Source organism: Salvelinus alpinus, chromosome 2, assembly GCF_045679555.1.
Source record: "Salvelinus alpinus chromosome 2, SLU_Salpinus.1, whole genome shotgun sequence".
Taxonomy (NCBI): domain Eukaryota; kingdom Metazoa; phylum Chordata; class Actinopteri; order Salmoniformes; family Salmonidae; genus Salvelinus; species Salvelinus alpinus.
The window spans coordinates 65,504,536-65,525,543 of record NC_092087.1 but is presented as its reverse complement, the minus strand read 5'-3'; the positions used below and the strand labels follow the sequence as shown (position 1 = coordinate 65,525,543).

The following is a 21,008-nucleotide window of genomic DNA, read 5'->3' as shown; positions in this document are numbered from 1 at the left end:
TGCCTCTCGGCTCCAAAAGATGACATCCTTCTTCTTCACGCTTCAGTGAGTTTTGCCTGCCTGCGCTTTTCCCGCAGCTGCACAGGTCATCTGAAAACCCTCGCACGGTGCATGGGACCCTTCGTTTCGTCCGTTTCCTCGCAGTCTGCACAGGTTATTTTAATGGATGCGGACGGCCCTTGACACTACGTGGTTTTATTTGTGTTTGGATTGGCTTCGTGTTTAGACTGTGAAGATGAGAGGTGAGAGAGCCTCATTCTACTAAGATCCATCTGCTGTTGTGGGAAAACATTACCTGAACCTTCTTGGTGAGATGGTGGTAACGCAGTCATAAGCATGTCATAACAGATGTTTAAGCAGTTATATACTCTTACAAAAAAAAGGTTCTAAAAGGGTTATTCGGCTGTCCCCATAGGAGAAGGCAGGACCCTTTCTGGTTCCAGGTATAACCCTTTTGGGTTGCATGTAGAACCCTCTGTGGAAAGGGTTCTGCCAGGGCAGGGAGCATTGAGGTAGTATCCTAAACTCTGGGGCTCCAGTTAGAAGTTGCCATTTGTGACTCACCACCTGGATTCGGTCTTATGTAGCAAAATGTGAAATGGTGTTTTTTACATTGGATAAAAGTAGAGACTCAGAGCTACAAAATGGTATATCATACACTGCATTTGAGGAACAATGGGCACTTTTGAGAAAATCACCTTTGAATGTTTTGGTATCTAGTGAAGAGCTTTTCTTTGTCTACACCTACTCAACATCGTTCACATCCTCTTAAGGGTCTTTTTAAAAATGGCGGGTGGGGAAGCGAAACTATTGTGTGATAGTGAGAAGGAGAGATGTTGTGTGGGAAAATTGCTTTTTTCACTCGATCTGTCCAACTTATCACCTTATCGCCTCTAAAATGTAAATAAAACACTATAAAGAGTTTATATAATGTGTCATTACATACCTATTTGAAGGTTTGTGTCAAATTTGAATCGGGGTTTTAGGGCGGTGCTAAAGTGATCTTAGAAGTAAATAGCGACTTTGAGAATGATGATCGCATGCAATGATGACGCAAAAAATGACTAGGTATCCCCCCCCCCTACCCCCGTCACTGTCCATTTCTTGTTTTTAAACGATGAGAGAAGTGCTACACCTGGTGGAGAGAGATTGTAAAACAGAAATAGTAGCTTTATGCGTGCTGTACGTTACTGCATGACACGTCATGATGTAACGAAGGGTCCGTTTTTTCAACTATTCTCCAATACTATAGAGCCATTACCATGTCGATCAACGCTTGAATAGAAACGTAGTTCACACCCCCGATTTTTAAGTCAACACAGTTTCCACAGTTCCATTCGTTTTCTTTGTAGCCTCGTTTGAATGTTGCGGTTGCGCACATTTGTATGGAATGGGGTGAGTTTACGTTAATATCTGAGAATGTAGCTAGCCAACGCTAGACTATCTTACCTGTATACATCAACATGCGTCATGGATGTGTCTCCCTGTCAGGAATGTCATAACACGGTTGCCCTTAGTTTTGAAGATGTAATCTGGAAACAAGTGTTTTCTTCATCTCTTTAGCTATCATACTCTAATTCCACTGATTTCAAAACTTGATCCTCCAGAAAATGGAGAGCAACACTTATGCAGCTCCACTACACAATAAAAATGTTTTAAAGCCGCATTCGACATGATTACCAACACAGACTGACAAGCTCAAATAGACAGACGCCTTCAATATGGCAGACCAATCCGAACTCCTCTCTCGGCATGTCCAGCCCACTCATTATCTCAGTCAATCATGGCTAGTGGGAAGATGGTAACTTTTTCTGTGGCTTAACCAACAAGGCTCGTCATTTTACAATTTTATTCGTATTTACAGATGGCATACAAGTTTGTTATTAAGGCACATGAAAGTTAACATGTTCGAGAAAGCATTTCCGCCAAAAAACGCATTTTGATAAAAAATATATATTTTACATTCAAACGGCTCTCCTGTGAAGTTGTGACTTGCGACATATGCCTAGTTTCCTGAATCGGGTCACATTTGGCACAGATCTAGAATCGGCTAACCCTCCCCAAATCCTAACCTTAACATTCTTCGGGAAATAAGCTAAACTGACCTTAGATCAGCTTCCAGGGCTAACAGCAAAGGACGAAAGCATGTCAGGGCAAGAACACTACACTTCAAAGTACCAGGGAACACAAAAGTTAGAGAGGGGTAGAGTTTTTAGAAAGTCCTGATAAAAAATAACACAACCATCTATTTGAATTTGCAACATGAATCAGTCATTTTGTTACAACACATAGTAAAAGATAGTGGGGCTCCTTTTAATGTTATTATTTTGTAGCAAATGAGCAATTTCATTTGGTCTATCAAGTTCTGATGTCTTAAAATGTATCAAATATTCTGAGCTTGAATAAAATAAATGCACTTGAAGGATTGGCCCGGAAGCAATGAAAAATGTTTTTGGGGGGTCAATAGAACCAGAAATAAGTTATTTTGAGATTACAGTCGCTGTTAAAGGAGACATCATGTATGCCCAGTCATTGTACTGTAATTATACAGTTGATCACACTGCTGTATAAATAGCTGGGGACTGCGTGCATGATGGTCGACCGTTGTTTTCAACATAATCTACTAACGTTCACATACACCGATTCATGAACCATCTATATCCGGGTTGCATCCGGTTTACACGGCCCAAATTCACATTTGCACTTGCACTCAGTGCGCACGGGCAGCAGAGCAAGCAGCGACGACGTCATCAAGACATCCAAAAACATGGCAGACATTAGATTATTGTAAAATTGAAATAGCTTCAGCCGTGAGTGATGAAAAAGAAATCGGCCTCAGCACCAATTCTTCCAATGATTCAATGGATGTTTTATGTACAACGGTGATGAGTAAAGTGTTTTATTAAGAATTTTAAAATAGGATTTCTCTATGTGGCCGTCTATGGATATTGTATTTCTGGGATGGGCGTCAGTTAAACTCCAGTACCGAAGCAAGGCAGTAGGAGCAGTTGAAACCGTGCTTCTAGACCGCTTCCTGGCCCCTTGGCTGATCAAGATGAATCATGATATATCTGAGGACTGTAATAGCGAATATTATAATAACGTTTTTTTAAATCTTTGTTTCACCAATGGGTTTTGAGGGTTTATGAATTATTGATAGCTTCCTTGTGAATTCAAATGCTTTATAGTGCAAATTATAGTGCCTTTTTAACATGACACGACATTCTTATGATCTCATAGTCAAAGGCTATAGTCGAAGTGTTAATGTCTTACAAAATGTACATAGAAGTATAAATACATATGACTTGACGAGAGGAATAACTACATTTAATTCTTAATGCTTCAACTTTTACTGTGTTCTCCCTCATAAGGTAGTATTTTCCCCTGAACACTCAATCCTAAATGGCTGCCAATTCTGTCACCAAGGTCCAGAGCATTATCCAGCACCTTCCCCTGACCCCTACCTCCCTCCCAGATTCTCTCCTAATCCACTAAATTATTTCCTCAGCTCACCCTTCCTAACCCAACATGTAATAATTACTCATTTCTACCCACCCCTCTTATGCAATGCATATTGAATTAAAGCCCGTCTTCAAACCTCCCTCTCCCTCAACCCTAAAGACCATCATTTAGGAGCCTGCTGAGTCATTGATTGGATTGTGTAGGGGTCTCCGAGCAAATTAGACTGTACCAACCCGCCACAGTTATAAAATGGCCAACCGCGTGACAGGACATCCTCTCATTGATTTTGCTCTGTCGTGGTCGTTGCCTCAGTACTTTACACTGATGATCGTATCAGCACAGATCAAACATTAATCTAGAATATTTAAGAAATTATATCATTTCAGAAGCCAAAAGCGCCCATTTGACCAGGAAGGATGGAGAACTTTGGATGGATGTTTGTTTTAGCCATGCACGTTATCGTCTCCCGAGTGGCGCAGCGGTCTAAGGCACTGCATCTCAGTGCAAGAGGTGGCACTGCAGTCCCTAGTTTGAATCCAAGCAGCATCACATCCGGCCGTGATTGGGAGTCCCATAGGGCGGCCAACAATTGGCCCAGCTTCGTCCGGGTTTGGCTGGGGTAGGCCTTCATTGTAAATAAGAATTTCTTCTTAACTGACTAGCCTAGTTAAATAAATAAATAAACTAGGGGCAGAGTAATGGAAGGTTTAGTCAGATGGATGACATCAATACTTTTTAAAGAGATACTTGCTGTCAATGAATTGAACACACTCTAATACACCATAAAAAGGAATTGATGGTCATTCCATTCCAAATCAATAGCGTGTTGACCTTGACCCTTTTTGATTGGTAAAAATGATTTGTAAACTATGAACTGATCAGGAACTAGACATAATCAAACTACTGTAGGCATGATCTATTCCTATTATAGTCCTATTATTATTATTCCTATTCCTATTCCCCTTATGTGAAGACCATCTCAGATTGTTAAGGAAATTGTGGAGTACGGTGTCTATATTAGGAGGCATATCAGAGGCAACTCCCGCTGAGAATGAGTCGTTCCTAATATGGAGACCGTAGTGGAGGATTCTCACACATTGTCTTGCTGACAGTCAGCTAGGCCCTACAGGACGTTAAGCCCTTTGGGCCAGCTGGCAAACTCACTCAGCTCACCAGCCCTCTAGCACTAACGGACCTCCAGGGAAGCTCAATGTCAGCCGGAGGTCACAGGCCATTATCAATCATTGTTCAATACTACTGTATATAAAGTAGTATTTCCTTCCACATTTTGTGCCAAATTTCTGCGGACTCCATCATTAACTGGCAAATGCTTACCATAGAGTTGGTTTTGTAAATTGCAAGGTGGTAGACCGCCTCAAAACACACACACACACACACAGTCACACACACCAACCAACCGCTGACTCCCTGGGAGACCCCCTCTGATGTTTTTTAGGAACGTCTCCATCCTCCCAGCATGCAACAGTGTCCAGAGCAATAGTTTCAAAGGCTCGACAACGTGTGAAACAATATATCTCATATCTCACACGTCCTCCTGTGCCATTCTTCTCCTGTGTTTGTGTTTGTGTGTGTGTGTGTGTGTGTGTGTGTGTGTGTGTGTGTGTGTGTGTGTGTGTGTGTGTGTGTGTGTGTGTGTGTGTGTGTGTGTGTGTGTGTGTGTGTGTGTGCATTCAAACTCCTGTGTCATCGCTTGTAGGATCGCTTGTGTGTTTCGACACAGCGATCTGTCAGTCACGTTGGCAACTGTACACTGCCTATCATGGGTGGGAGCAATCATACTGTTAAAATTCTGTACACGTCTCCCGTATTAAGAACCAAAGTGGTTTTGATGGCACCAGTTTTGACAGACATGCTGGGTAAATACAGCTTCAGCTCGGTTATCTCCCAGGAGTACCGATTACAAACTGTAGAGTAGGGCAAGGTTGCATTCCAAATAGGTTTAGGCCCCGTATGGGCCCGAGTCGACAGTAGTGTACTAAAATGGGAATAGGTGGTATTTGAGACACAACCAAAGGGCTCCACTTTACATATAGTCTTCATAAAACATTCATAGCACTTCCATATGGAAACCCCTAAAGGAGTGTACAAAAAATGTATAATAAGTTGCATGTGTGTGAATTAATTACATTGAGCACACAATATTGTTGGTGTTGGACTGCACACGGTTAACATTTCATGCTAATTAGCGTCCCTGGTGTATTGGTGCATCTGTCTTGTACTGTGACAGCGAAGTTGCTTTTTATTGATTTGGGGCACCAGACAGCAGTGAAAGTGTCCAATACGGTCGCCATATTACAGAGCTTATAGCCATGACGTTAAAGGCAGAGTCCTTCATTTGGTTTTCAGTCAAATGGCAGCTATACCATCACTTGTTTTGGTATAAGCTGGAGAAATATAACCCCTCTCCAATTCATAGATGGAACAATGGATTCAAGGACTGTTAGTCCATGAGATCTGGGGATCTGGGGAGAGTTGGGTAAGTTGAGCCATTTTTTACATTCAGCATTAAATATAGTATTTGTTCTTACAAATATATCTACATATATTTCAGGATGTTGTGTATCCCTGGAAATAATCAGTTTAGAAAATATAGCTTGTCCAAAAAATGTCTTCTCTTGGCACAACATACCACTGGTATGGGGTAAGTTGACCCACAGGACAGGGTAAGTTAAGCCATCAAAAATGTTTGTACTGAATGAAATATTACCACTACTTTTTTAAAACCATTTCAATCTTTCTTTCCCAAAGACAATTAAACACAATCACAATTGCTTTTTTTGTCTTTGAATCAATTTAAGCATCTTTTAGAACCGTCTTAACCCCTTTTTAAACACGTTTAACATAGGTCAGGCCTCATATCCCAACGATAATGCTTTGTATTACGCCTGGGAAGAAAACACTTCAATTTGCTCAACTTACCATTGGCTCATCCACTGCCACAAGTATGCACTTTCATGCTAGGTTTAGAACCTCATGTTGAAGCTCATAGAGACTCCCGGCCTCCTGAGTGGTGCTGCTGTCATATCACTAAATCTCAGTGCTAGAGGTGTCACTACAGACCCTGGTTCAATTCCAGGCTTCATCACAACTAGCTGTGATTGTGAGTCCCATAGGGCGGTGCACAATTGGCCCAGCATCGTCCGGATTAGGGTTTGGCCAGGGTAGGCCGTCATTGTAAATTAGAATTTCTTCTTAAAACTGACTTGCCTAGTTAAATAAAAGAGACCAAAACTGGTGTATAGAACAATCTTAAAATTATCCACTTTGGTTTAGATAAAAGCATCTTGGAACCTCTTAACACAAATTACTTTCTTACCACTTCCTTCAAAGACTCCATGAAATGATGACCTCTTCCGAAATATATTCAGTCAAATGATACATTTTGTGTATGGTTTCCAAGAAACAAGGGCAGCTCAACTTACCCCACTCTCCCCTACAAATAACGGAGAAAAACAACCTCAGATTTTTTGGGTTATGATGGGGTAAGACAGTTGTACTAAGCTCATTCGGCATTTATAAGTGATAGTCTTCCAGAATCAATGGATTATATATCCATATTGAAATACTATTAGAATGAAGTAAATATAGCAGATTGTACATTTAACACATTACCTCTGGTACTCGAATTGGGCAGCTGTTTTTGTTTGCATTTGTTGCATTTTGCATCCACCATCTTGTAAAAAGCCAAAGGCCTGGGGCCTCATTTCTAACTGTTGCAAACAGTAAATTTAACACTAAATCAGATCTATCATAAAACGGTGCACGCGTGAACGAACATTATAACTCCACCTGAAAAACACCCATCACACACATTTTACGGTGACAATAATGCCCTTATTTGCTGTATACTTTGGAAGTAGTGGAATTAGGCCAAGACAGTGTCCGAAGGAAATACACTACATGACCAAATGTATGTGGACACCTGCTCGTACCTGTTCTTTTGTTTTGAATAAGTGTCTTATATTCCCCACTTGTACTACTAGGCTACTTTTGCCGTCTTGCAATGCAAGTCCTCAACCACTAGAAACTGTGAGCACAAATGTTCTAAAGTTTGCAGGAGGACAAGCACATTCTCACATCAAGTTCAGTCTTTATAAATGAAAACTTTTGCGTGAAAACTGGTGCACGTATGTTTTGGGGTATATTTTGTGTACCCAAACGTTTATCAATTAGGCCCCTGGTGTGCAATGTTTTTTAACCTTAATTGAACCCTTGTGTCGTCTTAAGGGTAAAAAAATGACCCGCCACTATGTTTAACAGCAGAGAAAACCCCCCAAATCATATTTGTTCAACTTGAAATGTGATGACTTTTCCTAGAGTGACCCCAACATTAGAAAAAGTGAAACATCGCCTTTGTTCATATTTCCATGAAAGATATACACCACCAGGGTACAAAGATTGTCTTAGGGTCATTTTTGACCCGGCAGTTATACACACCACAAAAACCACAAAGACAAACACACGCACACAATGAGAAATTGAGATTATGTGTGCAACTGATTGAACTCAGACAAAACTAAAACTTTCTTGTACATGTGCAGCATCTCCACTCCACGACCCCAGACATGACTCAAGTTCACAGACAATATAAAAACAATTTCAGATAAAATAAACACAATTTCAGACAAAATAAAAATGTCTTGAAAGCATTGTTTACTAATGGGGCATGCAGTCAGAGGCTATAAAGGGGCTGTAGATGACAGTCACCCCAGTTCTCTGTCTGCACTGCCCAACAGGTCGTAGATCAGATTTTTTCAGATGTCCAGGAGGAACAAGAGAACAATGATTTAGAAGAGGAGGAGGTATCTGAAGAAGAAGATGGGGAACAATACAACCCAGAGCACAATGCATCATCTTCAGATGAAGAAATCCCCCAAGCTGAAAGAGAAACATTTTTGCTAAAGAACAGCAAAATAACATGGTCCTTGTCACCATATGACAACCAGGGTAGGATGGCAGCACAAAATGTCATAAGGATGACCCCAGGGCCCACAAGACATGCAGTTGCCCATGTCCAGGACATCGCCTCAACATTCTACATGTTCATCACACCAGCCATCGAAAAAATCATCCTGGAGTTGACAAATTTGGAGGGTTTCCGTAAATATGGAGACAACTGGGAAAGGATGGATGAGATATACCTGCGTGCCTGCATAGGGCTGCTAATCTTAGCGGGTGTGTATAGGTCCCGAGGCGAAGCTACATGTAGTCTCTGGGATGCACAGAGTGGAAGGGCGATTTTTCCCGTGCCACGATGCCATTGAAAGTCTTTCACACTTTCTCAAGAATGCTACGATTTGATAACCATGAGTCAAGACCTGCAAGAAGTGTGAGAGACAAACTGGCGGACACAAGAGAGGTCTGGGAGAAGTGGGTGGAGCGTCTGCCATACCTCTACAATATATATGCCCAGCAAGCCAGCAAAGTGTGGCATCAAGATATGGGTGGCCTGTGACGCACAATCCAGCTATGCTTGGAAGATGCAAGTCTACACAGGGAAGCCGACCAATGTAGGCCCAGAGAAGAACCACGGGATGCGGGTTGTGCTTGATGTGACAGATGGACTGAGGAGGCACAATGTCACGTGTGACAATTTCTTCACCTCTTATGAACTCAGCCAGCAGCTCCTGAAGAGGAAGATCACCATTGTTGGCACAGTTAGAAAGAACAAGCCTGGGCTCCCCCCTGGACTCTTTGCAACAAGAGGGAGAGAGGCCTTCTCATCAAAGTTTGCCTTCACCCCCACCACCACTCTAGTTTCTTACCTCCCAAAGAGGAACAAGAATGTGGTCCTCCTGAGCACACTGCACAAAACAGCTGAGAACAGTGATCGTGAGGACAGGAAGCCAGCCATCATCCTGGACTACAAGCACAACAAAGGAGGCGTGGACAACCTGGACAAGGTGATTGGAACTTACAGCTGCAGAAGGATGACTGCCCGCTGGCCCCTGGTCATCTTCCTAACATCATTGATGTGTCCTCATACAATGCCTTCATGATAAGGAACAAGATCCACCCTACCTGGATGCCTGAGAAGCAGAATGAAAGAAGGGTGTTCCTGGAGCAGCTGGGAAAGGCACTTGTAACCCCATACATTCAAAGAAGGGAGCGCCTCCCCCACAGCAGCGCTTGTGAAAGCTGTTCAGGGTGCTGAATCTTGTCCTGATCTACCTGAGGCTGCAGCTTGGGCAGGCAAGAGGAGGAGATGCCAATTCTGCCCCCCAAAGTGCTGCACATGTGAGATATACATCTGCAAAGTCCATGCACACACACTTGCATACTGTCCTACATGTGCTAATTAGAGTTGATTGATTTATGTTCTTCACATTTTTGTTTTGTATCTATTATCTTATTTTATTCTTATTTATTTATTGTTGTTGTTTATACACCTTGTGGGTGGGGCAATAGTTTAAAAAAATGGAGAAGACTAGTATTTTGTAGTTGAATTCCTCATTGTACAGTATATAAGAATATATCACTATGTTGCCAAAAAAGTTCAAGACTGTTATTGTTTCCCTTCAATAAAATGCATTCAAAACTACTTTCTGCACATTTCAGCTACTTTCTTAGGCTATACAAGTGCTATTTCTTGCTAAAAAATATATGTTTACACCTATGCAGTACCTTTAGCATTAATAATAATAAACCTCTACTTTAGTAAAGAAAACAATTATGTACAATTATGTACAATTAAAAACGAGTGGTGTCCACTGATTAAATGCAGTCGTTTTGCATTGTGCAGAGGGAAAACCCAGATATTCAAAGTTTGTGATGAATGACAGGTTGTTTCTTCACGCAAAATAGATTTGGGGTTTAAAATTAAATTTAGCTGCTTTGTTCTAGGGGTTTAGTGAAGGCAGGTCATTTTTGACCCTTAGGACAAGGGGAGTATACAGAATGTAAAGACTACACAAGGGTTAACTAGATAAGTCAGTTAAGAACAAATTCTTATTTACAATGAGGTCCTACCCCAGCCAAACCCAGACAACGCTGGGCCAAATCTGCGCTGCCCTGTGGGACTCCCAATCACGGCCAGATGTGATACAGCCTGGATTTGAAATAGGGACTGTAGTAACACTTCTTGCACTGAGATACAGTGCATTAGACCGCTGAGCCATCCAGGAGCCCATTTCATTTGGGCATAGTCAATTCCATTGACCTGTGAAAAATATGATTTGATGAACTGAAACAGAAATGCAAGTGTTTGAGCACAGTGTTATGTACAGTAGATGATCTGTCATTCAAAAAGTAAAAGGGCGCTCTCTACTGGTGGTGCTATTGTAAAGCTTTGAGTGTAAATCATAGACTTAGACAGACAGCGCTAGTACCCCAAAGCCTATTTTAGCATTGGTAGCGCCATTGAGGACTTTCACCATTTTGAAGTAGTCAACTGGGTGGGACTTCCTATGGGTTACATATCTGCAGGTGGCAGTAAATCACCAACCTTTGCTTTATACCTATTCAGACAACTCACTAAGAGTGGCAGTATGCACCCTTTCAGTTTCTCTAATAGAAGTAGGAGTAGAAGAAATGTACTGCTTTGAAATGGAGAAAGCCCTCAATGGCGCTGCCCATAAGGTCACATAAGCCATAATGGCACAGATGCAAAGAAGCCCCCTCTATTGACCTCTATGGCGTAACCTCAATCAACAAAGCACAACTGCTGGACAATTCTGCCATCTGTTGGCAGACCATGAGAGTCAAATGACTGACTGGAACTTAATCCAAGCCGTCCTAGTAGTGTTTAGGAATTGTCTTGTTCACAACTACTATTCAATTCAATTCAATTCAATTTTATTTTATATAGCCCTTCGTACATCAGCTAATATCTCGAAGTGCTGTACAGACACCCAGCCTAAAACCCCAAACAGCTAGTAATGCAGGTGTAGAAGCACGGTGGCTAGGAAAAACTCCCTAGAAAGGCCAAAACCTAGGAAGAAACCTAGAGAGGAACCAGGCTATGAGGGGTGGCCAGTCCTCTTCTGGCTGTGCCGGGTGGAGATTATAACAGAACTATGCCAAGATGTTCAAAAATGTTCATAAGTGACAAGCATGGTCAAAAGGCATGCAAACACTACACTACACAAACACTACTACAGGCATGCAAACATGCACATGCACGCACACACACACTACCTGTGAAAGGAGTCTACCTGAGGATAGATTTGACCTACAGTACTTTATGAAGCAAGTCCCGATTGATAATTCTTCAGCGAGAGAGAGAGAGAGAGAGAGAGAGACACAGAGAGACACAGAGAGACACACAGAGAGACACACAGAGAGAGAGCATACAGCATGATATAATACATACCTTAAAAGCTGAGTGATGGGCCTGGAGAAATGTAACCATTCTCAGATTCATAGACAGAGCTATGGATGTAAGGACTGACCAATAACAACATCAAAATGATAGTTTTTACCATGTTTAGAGGCCATACAGTGTTTGTTACACTTACAGTACATTGTTTACAAACATTGGAGTAAAACAAAAAGGTTTTTTGGGTTACGACAGTTGAACTAGCTCATGAGGCATTTATAAGTTATATTCTTCAAGAACCAATGTTTATGTATCATTAATTTATACGTCCAAAAATGGATATAGCAACTAAGGATTTTACAACACAACTTACGATACCCGAGTTGTGAATATATTTTATTATAAATGAATTAAATGTGCTCTTAATCAAACTAAAATTGGAATCATGCATTGAGATCAATGTATGAATTACACAAACGTATGAATTACACCCCAAAATTACACACATGTATCTCTAGCTAGAATTCCAAGTGTGTCAACATACACAAATCACATAATAGGGTAGACTGGGCATTTGGCAATACCACACTGGTTGTATCCTCTGGCTAAGAGAATGTACCCGTCTCTTCCCCAACCAGTACCCCAGCTGCAAAACCAACGATATAAAAAACCAACAATATAATACTAGAATTGCCCGGCAAAAAATAAAATAAAAAATAAATAAATCTGCCTTTTTAGTCAGGACAACTTTAATTCTAGAAATTGATTAAATATTGTAAAAACAATGATTGTGTAGATATATCTGTGGTCTGGACAAATGGGGGCAGGGAGTATCATTCATTGCGTATCTACAAAACAGCATATACAGTATTTCCCACAATATTACCTAGCCATATATGTTTTGTGAAATGTTTTGTGTTTTGTGTTTTGTGAAATCTAATGTCTTCAATGGGAGAAACAGGTAGGCCTACTATATACCACTGTAGTGATAACATTTCAAGTTGCGTTAAATCTTACAAACTCAGTTTTGGAAAATACTGACTTTATGACAAAGTTATCCTAATTACACATTTTAATCAATTTTGGCACTAGAATATGTTTATGACTATTATTGATGCCACATAGGCCTTTTTCAACCAGAGAAGTTGTTTATTTGAATCAGCTCCTCTTTAATAGTAAGTTGTAAAATACTGAACTTCCCCTTTATCTGGGACTTAGTAAAACAATCTGTAAAAGCTTCTCTCTTTCCTATTTATATTTTTTATATTTCTTAAATTCATGTTTCATGCTCATGCAATTGCTGGTCCAATTACAATTGTGGGTTGTCTTACCATGTCTCTAAACTTGTCCATTCCTGCCTCCAGGTTGTGTTGACGGATGAGGCCTTGGTTTGTCTCCCAGATCATCCTTCTGAAGCCCTCATCCACCTGAGAAAGACAAGTCAAAGGCCCTTCAACTTATTGATGTCATGATTAATCTCTATGGGGCAAATCTTAACACAAGGGTGATACACACATCCTAAACTACCACTTAGGTCACATTTTCACCCAGCTAGCACACTTGGTTCCTTGGTAGTTGTGGGAACGTACATTTATGGTTTCCCATTGGTTCTAGGAATGAAGGCATACGTTTCCTGACCGGTAAAACTGAACGTTTTTTTTTTTTTAATCTGAGAACGGAAGTGAACATTTAGCCTGTTCTGGGAATGTTAATTTATTGGTTGCAGAGAGGTTCTGAGAACATTTTACAATGGTTCCCTGAAAGTTTTCCTGGGAGGTTTTATTAACGTTCTGAGAATGGAAATTCTAGGTTATTTGAAGGCAATTTAATAACATTTTAACACATCTAAATGTTGTGAATGTTTTGAACAAAATGTAAGTTATTTAATCATTTCCTTAAAACTTTGACTGAAAGTTTGAATAACACTTTTAATAACACTAGCTTAGTTTGAGTTACCTGTTTTGAACTCCAAGCCAGTGGAATAAAGTACTTAAGTAAAATACTTTAAAGTACTACTTAAGTCGTTTTTTTTTAGGGTATCTGCACTTTACTTTACTATTTTTGACAACTTTTACTTTACTACATTCCTAAAGAAAATAATGTACTTTTTACTCATTTCATTTTGAATGGCTAGCAGGACAGGAAAAAGTAAAAATTCATGCACTTATCAAGAGAACATCACTGGTCATCCCTGTTGCCTCTCGTCTGGCAGACTCACTAAACACAAATGCTTAGTTTGTAAATTATGTCTGAGTGTTGGAGTGTGCCCCTGACTATCCTAAATAAAATAAAAAATGTAATTGTGTTGCTGGTTTGCTTAAGAATTAACGTTCTTCTGTAGGAATTTCAGTACTTCAGCATAACGTGTCCTACTGGTTTTCTCATGGTTCTATTAAAAGTAATGTTCTCAAATTGTTCAGAGAACGTTAAGAAAAAATGTTGTTCTGTGGGAATTTCAGTACTTCAGCAAAACATTTTCTGCAGATTTCCTCATGGTTATATTTAAAGTGTTCTCACAACATTCCTGTTCTCACAACATTAAGAAAAGGTTCCATAAACACCACAAGACAACTGTAGTAACGTTCAAAGAACTTTCTAGGAATGTTATTTAAAAACATATACATTCCTTTCTCAGCGTCAACAAAACTCTCTATCCTCTATCTTGTTAAGTGTGTTCGGGTGTGTTGTCCAGGGCTATTAATTGGCCACACCTGATGTTAATGAGTGCTTGTTTCCTTTGAAATACGGTCTGTTTGAACAGACTAAAATGAACAGCTTTGTATGAATTTAAAAAACATGGCATTCTTGCTCCATCCTGGTGGACTAATTCCATGGTTAGAGACTCGAAATCATAGGTTTGAATCACACTGCCGAGCCTCAATAAATAATGAATGTGTTTGCACAATTAATGCCTAAGCAAATTCATGTCCATGTGTCCTCGCTATGCATGGAGCAGTGGTGGAAAAAGTACCCACATTTCATACTTGAGTAAAAGTAACCCAGTAAAATACTACTTGAGTAAAAGTCTAAAAGTATTTGGTTTTAAATATACTTAAGTATCAAAAATACAAGTATAAATAATTTCAAATTGCCTATATTAACCTTCTCTAAACTATTTGAGAACATTCCCAATGTCAAACCAGTTGGAAAACATTCCTAGCATTCAATTAAATGTAACCATGTTTGAACGTTTAGGAAACTTTCTGTTAAGGTAAGGAAATTCCAAGAAAATAAAGTGAATTTGTCAAGTTCCTTAAATGTGCTGAGAATGTTTCAAAGCCAAGCAACTATCCTGCACCATTCCCAGAACATTGTGGGAAGGTAGTATGTAAAATAACCATGGGACAACCACACTTTCACCAAGCTCTAAGAAACATATGGTTCTCAGAACATTATGTGCTACCAAATTCACATAGGACTGTGTGTTATAGATCGGTCATTCTCTGTCATTAGGCAAACTAATAGAATTTTAGCAACCAGGAAACCGTGGAGCAATTTCTGCATAATGCCTCTTTAAGTGAAAGTTAGTATGATCATATGATTGGCGTACTGTGTTTGCCGTAGGCTCTAAGTAACCTTGGAATACTGTTTGCCGTGTTGGGTTTTCCACTCCTCCCAGATGCCATCCAGCTCAGTGCTCAGTGGTTGTTTGAAAGAGGACACCACTGCACACAGTGCCATTAGTATAAGTTTCACCTGCATCCCGCACACACACACACACACGCACACACAGTTAGTATTTATAGTTACATTCTCTGTCAATTGTAAATGTGAAAAGTTGCCTGAGTAATTTTTTTTTACCTTTAATAAGTACCTTGTGAAGACAGCAGAATAATGTAGCGCTGAAAAACCACATAAAGTCGTTACCTGGGTTTGAATGCTCTTGCCTCGATGTGAGAGGAAAATGAAAGCAATTTAACGGTTTCTAGTTTTTATGCCTCCTCTTTACTGTATCAAGCCTACTGATGTTTCTGATGTGGGTGGTGTTATATAAGGATCATAGTAAACCTAGATCCTGTTTTTAAACATCTGTTATGAAAGAACAAGTTCCTCTTCATGAGAGTTAGTTTCAATCATCATCTCTATAAAGGTTTTTATGGTCCAGTTTGTAATATTTTCCATAGAATATGTATTATAATGATATAGGCATGTGCTTTAATTATGGGAATATACTGTATATTATGGAGGTACAGTGGGGTCCGAAATTATTGGCATCCTTGACAAAGACGAGCAAAAATCACTGTAGAAAATAAATAATTCTAATACTCAGCTATATTGTATGCAACATTTTTTTTTTTTTTTACATTATATTATTTTATACTAATACAATTGCTCAGAGAAAGAGATTTTGTTTAACAATTGATTTAAAAAAAAATCTAAATAAGAAAGGGGTAAACACGATTGACACCCCTGTTTTCAATACCTCAACTTGCAAGGAAAACACAATGGGAGGGATCTTAGACCATTTCTCCATACAGAATCCTTCCAGATCCTTGATATCCTTCGTCTGTGCTGATGGACAGCTCTCTTCAAGTCAAATCACAGGTTTTCAATGGGTTTCAAGTCCATAGACTTTTGTGGCTAATTAATCATTTCTTTGTGGATTTTGATGTGTGCTTGGGGTTATTGTCTTGCTGGAAGATCCACTTGCGGCCAAGTTTCATAACATCAAAGATCCACCACTTTATTTTACAGTAGGTATGGGGTTATTATCTGCTTATACATTCTCGTTTCAATGCCAAACCACTTATAATTCAATGCAAAACACTTATAATTCACTGTATCACAATTCCAGTGGGTCAGACGTTTACATACACTAAGTTGACTGTGCCTTTAAACAGCTTGGAAAATTCCAGAAAATGATGGCATGGCTTTAGAAGCTTCTGATAGGCTAATTGACATAATTTGAGTCAATTGGAGGTGTACCTGTGGATGTATTTCAAGGCCTACCTTCAAACTCAGTGCCTCTTTGCTTGACATCATGGGAAAATCTAAAGAAATCAGCCAAGACCTCACAAAAACAGTTGTAGACCTCCACAAGTCTGGTTCATCCTTGGGAGCCATTTCCAAATGCCTGAAGGTACCACGTTCATCTGTACAAACAGTAGTACGCAAGTATAAACACCATGGGACCACGCAGCCGTCATACCGCTCAGAAAGGAGAAGCGTTCTGTCTTCTAGTGATGAACGTACTTTGGTGCGAAAAGTGCAAATCAATCCCAGAACAACAGCAAAGGACCTTGTGAAGATGCTGGAGGAAACAGGTACAAAACAATCTATATCCACAGTAAAACGAGTGCTATATCGACATAACCTGAAAGGCTGCTCAGCAAGGAAGAAGCCACTGCTCCAAAACGGCCATAAAAAAGACAGACTACGGTTTGCAACTGCACATGGGGACAAAGATCGTACTTCTTGGAGAAATGTCCACTGGTCTGATGAAACAAAAATATAACTGTTTGGTCATAACCATCGTTATGTTTAGAGGAAAAAGGGGAAGGCTTGCAAGCCGAAGAACACCATCCCAATTGTGAAGCACGAGGGTGGCAGCATCATGTTGTAGGGGTGCTTTGCTGCAGGAGGGACTGGTGCACTTCACAAAATAGATGGCATCATGAAGAAAGAAAAGTATGTGGATATATTGAAGAAACATCAAGACATCAGTCAGGAAGTTAAAGCTTGGTCGCAAATGGGTCTTCCAAATGGACAATGACCCCAAGCATACTTCCAAAGTTGTGGTAAAATGGCTTAATGACAACAAAGTCAAGGTTTTGGAGTGGCCATCACAAATCCCTGACCTCAAACCCATAGAAAATGTGTGGGCAGAACTGAAAAAGCGTGTGCGAACAAGGAGGCCTACAAACCTGACTCAGTTACACCAACTCTGTCAGGAGGAATGGGCCAAAATTTACCCAACTTATGGGAACTGCTACCCAATACTAATACTAATTGAGTGTATGTAAACTTCTGACCCACTGGGAATGTGATGAAAGAAATAAAAGCTGAAATAAATCATTCTCTCTACTATTATTTTGACATTTCACATTCTTAAAATAAAGTGGTGATCCTAACTGACCTAAGACATGAAATTTTTACTAGGATTAAATGTCAGGAATTGTGAAACACCTTAGACAAATCCATTTAAACTAAGTTTATGTAAACTTCCGACTTCAACTGTATGTAATCATATAGTAACCAAAGAACTGTTTAATCAAAATATATTTTATTTTTGAGATTCTTCAAAGCCACCCTTTGCCTTGATGACAGCTTTGCACACTCTTGGCATTCTCTCAACCAGCTTCATGAGGAATACATTTAAATTAACAGGTATGCCTTGTTAAAAGTTAATTTGTGGAATTTCTGGTCAGTCAACGCGGAAAATGGTATGCAAAATGGAGTGGGTCTAGGGTTTCTGGGATAATGGTGTTGATGTGAGCCATGACCAATCAGTCAAATGTATTTATAAAGCCCTTCTTACATAAGCTGATGTCATAAAGTCTTGTACAGAAATCCAGCCTAAAACTCCAAACAGCAAGCAATGCAGATGTAGAAGCACAGTGGCAAGAAAAACTCCCTAGAAATCCAGAACCTAGGAAGAAACCTAGAGAGGAACCAGGCTATGAGGGGTGGCCAGTCCTCTTCTGGATGTGCCGGGTGGAGATTACAACAGAACATGGCCAAGATGTACAAATGTTCATAGATGACCAGCATTGTCAAATAATAATAATCACAGGGGTTGTCGAGGGTGCAACAGGTCAGCACCTCAGGAGTAAATGTCAGTTGGCTTTTCATAGCCGATCATTCAGAGTATCTCTACACCTCCTGCTGTCTCTAGAGAGTTGAAAACAGCAGGTCTGGGACAGGTAGCAAATCCGGTGAACAGGTCAGGGTTCCATAACCGCAGGCAGAACAGTTGAAACCGACCAGCCTTTCAAAGCATTTCATGGCTACAGACGTGAGTGCCACAGGTCGGTAGTCATTTAGGCAGGTTACCTTAGTGTTCTTGTGCACAGGGACTATGGTGGTCTGCTTGAAACATGTTGATATTAAGGAATCAGACAGGGAGTGATTGAAAATGTCAGTGAAGACACTTGCCAGTTGGTCAGCACATCCTTCCGCTTCTGAGTTTTTTCTATCAATTAACTGAAACCATATCTATTGCTCTGAATCTACCATGTATCCTAAACTACTGAGGGTGACTACATTTACTGAGGGTGATTACATTTAGGATTATGTTGGGATGTTAGATAATCAAATAGACATCTCAATGTTTTGAGAAACTGCTAAAGAGATAGAACATTGCTTAGCAAGTTGGTGAGGTGTACTCACTTTTGAGGACTCAAGTACATAATACAAATACTATCTAACAAAAGTGGGGCAATAGGGCTTGAAATGACAAATGCTTTCGAAATACAATTACAATCAAATTATAGATGACATACTATAAGATTTTAGATTTCTTGTAATTGTAAAATAAATATGATCATCCTTAGTGACTGTTTAATATTGGCACTATTTTATTTAACTGTCAGAGGATTTTCTCCTAAACGTCCACTGAGCAGCACAGACACCATTCAAATGTGTGCACACTTGATACAACTTCAGCTTTAAGCACAAAGTGATTTAATCCGTCTGTGACCAAGAGAAAGGGGTCCTCATTCAGTTCTATTAAATTCTTTCATTTTTTTTCATGTTGAGAGCACTAAATCTGGCTGAGAATATCATACATTTGCCGTCTCCCAAACTGAGGTGGGTTCAGTTCGCTTGAATGTTTTCTATGTGGCGGAACGGTTTGTATTGAACGACACGTTTCCCTATTGAGGCTTGAGGATTTCAATAGTAGTCAACTGGATGAGGATTCCTATGAGTTGGGAGCAATCATCCAATGAAGAAGAAGAAAACTGAATAATTTAAAATGGCACTACCCATTTTGTCACAGACGCTATAATGGCACAGCTACAAAGAGGAGTGCTCTATCTATCTCTCTGGCCTGTTGTTCACATGCGTATCTGCCCTCACATTGGCTAGAATGGTCCCACCTAATCTCGCCTCCTGCCTGCATTCCATCTTTGAGGACATGTATTTCCATTGTTAGAGCGGTCAATCGACTATCTTGTTAATAAAATAGACCATCTTTGGTACAGCACCGTTTCCATTCAATTGGATGTTCGAGAGTGTAAAAACGTAGTGAACGCAGCCCTGGGCTCGCTCACTCAGAGGAAGAGATAATCAATGTTTTGTCTGGATAGGCCAGAAAATGTTATGCCACCTAAAGGGTGATGGCAGTTTTGTCTCTCATTCAATTAGTGATGGTGAACGGTCTGAGCTGGTGCACTTGTCTACCCAATATATTTGGTTTAGAAATATGGTTTCCTTTGAGAACTGCACTAACACTTAAAGTAAAGCCAACAGGTTTAATGCTTTATTAATTGACATAACCATGTGTGAGCCCTTGTAATTTTAATGTCTTATCACAAGGCTTATAATATGTCTCTCTGTGTAGCACATGTTCAACTGACTCAATATGTCTGTTATTTTAGTCAGAATCGTTATAAGAGGATAATAAGACATTCTGAGGGGTAATATGCATGCCGATGACAAGTCTTACAGTGCATTATAACTACACTAGCATGCTTTACTGTAAATGTCAGATATGAGCAGAGGAGAAGACATGCATGTAATGTTCCTATACAAGCTATAATCAACGACGAGACAGCCTATAGGGATTAGGTCAGAGACCTGGCCGTGTGACGCCAGGACAACAACCTCTCCCTCAACGTGATCAAGACAAAGGAGATGATTGTGGACTACAGGAAAAGGAGGACCAAGCACGCCCCTATTCTCATCGACGGGGCTGTAGTGGAGCAGGTTGAGAGTTTCAAGTCCCTTGATGTCCACATCAAGCATACCAAGACAGTTGTGAAGAGGGCACGACAAAACCTATTCCCCCTCAGGAGACTGAAAAGATTTGTCACGGGTCCTCAGATCCTCAAAAGGTTCTACAGCTGCACCATCGAGAGCTTCCTGACTCGTTGCATCACTGCCTGGTATGGTAACTGCACGGCCTCCGAACGCAAAGCACTACAAAGGGTAGTGGGTACGGCCCAGTACATCACTGGGGCCAAGCTTCCTGCCATCCAGGACCTCTATAACGGCGGTGTCAGAGGAAGGCCCTAAAAATTGTCAAAGACTCCAGCCACCCTAGGCATAGACTGTTCTCTCTGCTACCGCACGGCAAGCGGTACTGGAGCACCAAGTCTAGGTCCAA

At 40.3% G+C, this 21,008-nt stretch overlaps 1 pseudogene; it reads left to right on the top strand.

The window, feature by feature from the left end:
* The first annotated feature begins 8,435 nt into the window (after nucleotides 1-8,435).
* Nucleotides 8,436-9,616, top strand: LOC139551149 (piggyBac transposable element-derived protein 4-like; annotated as a pseudogene).
* The last annotated feature ends 11,392 nt before the right edge of the window (nucleotides 9,617-21,008 follow it).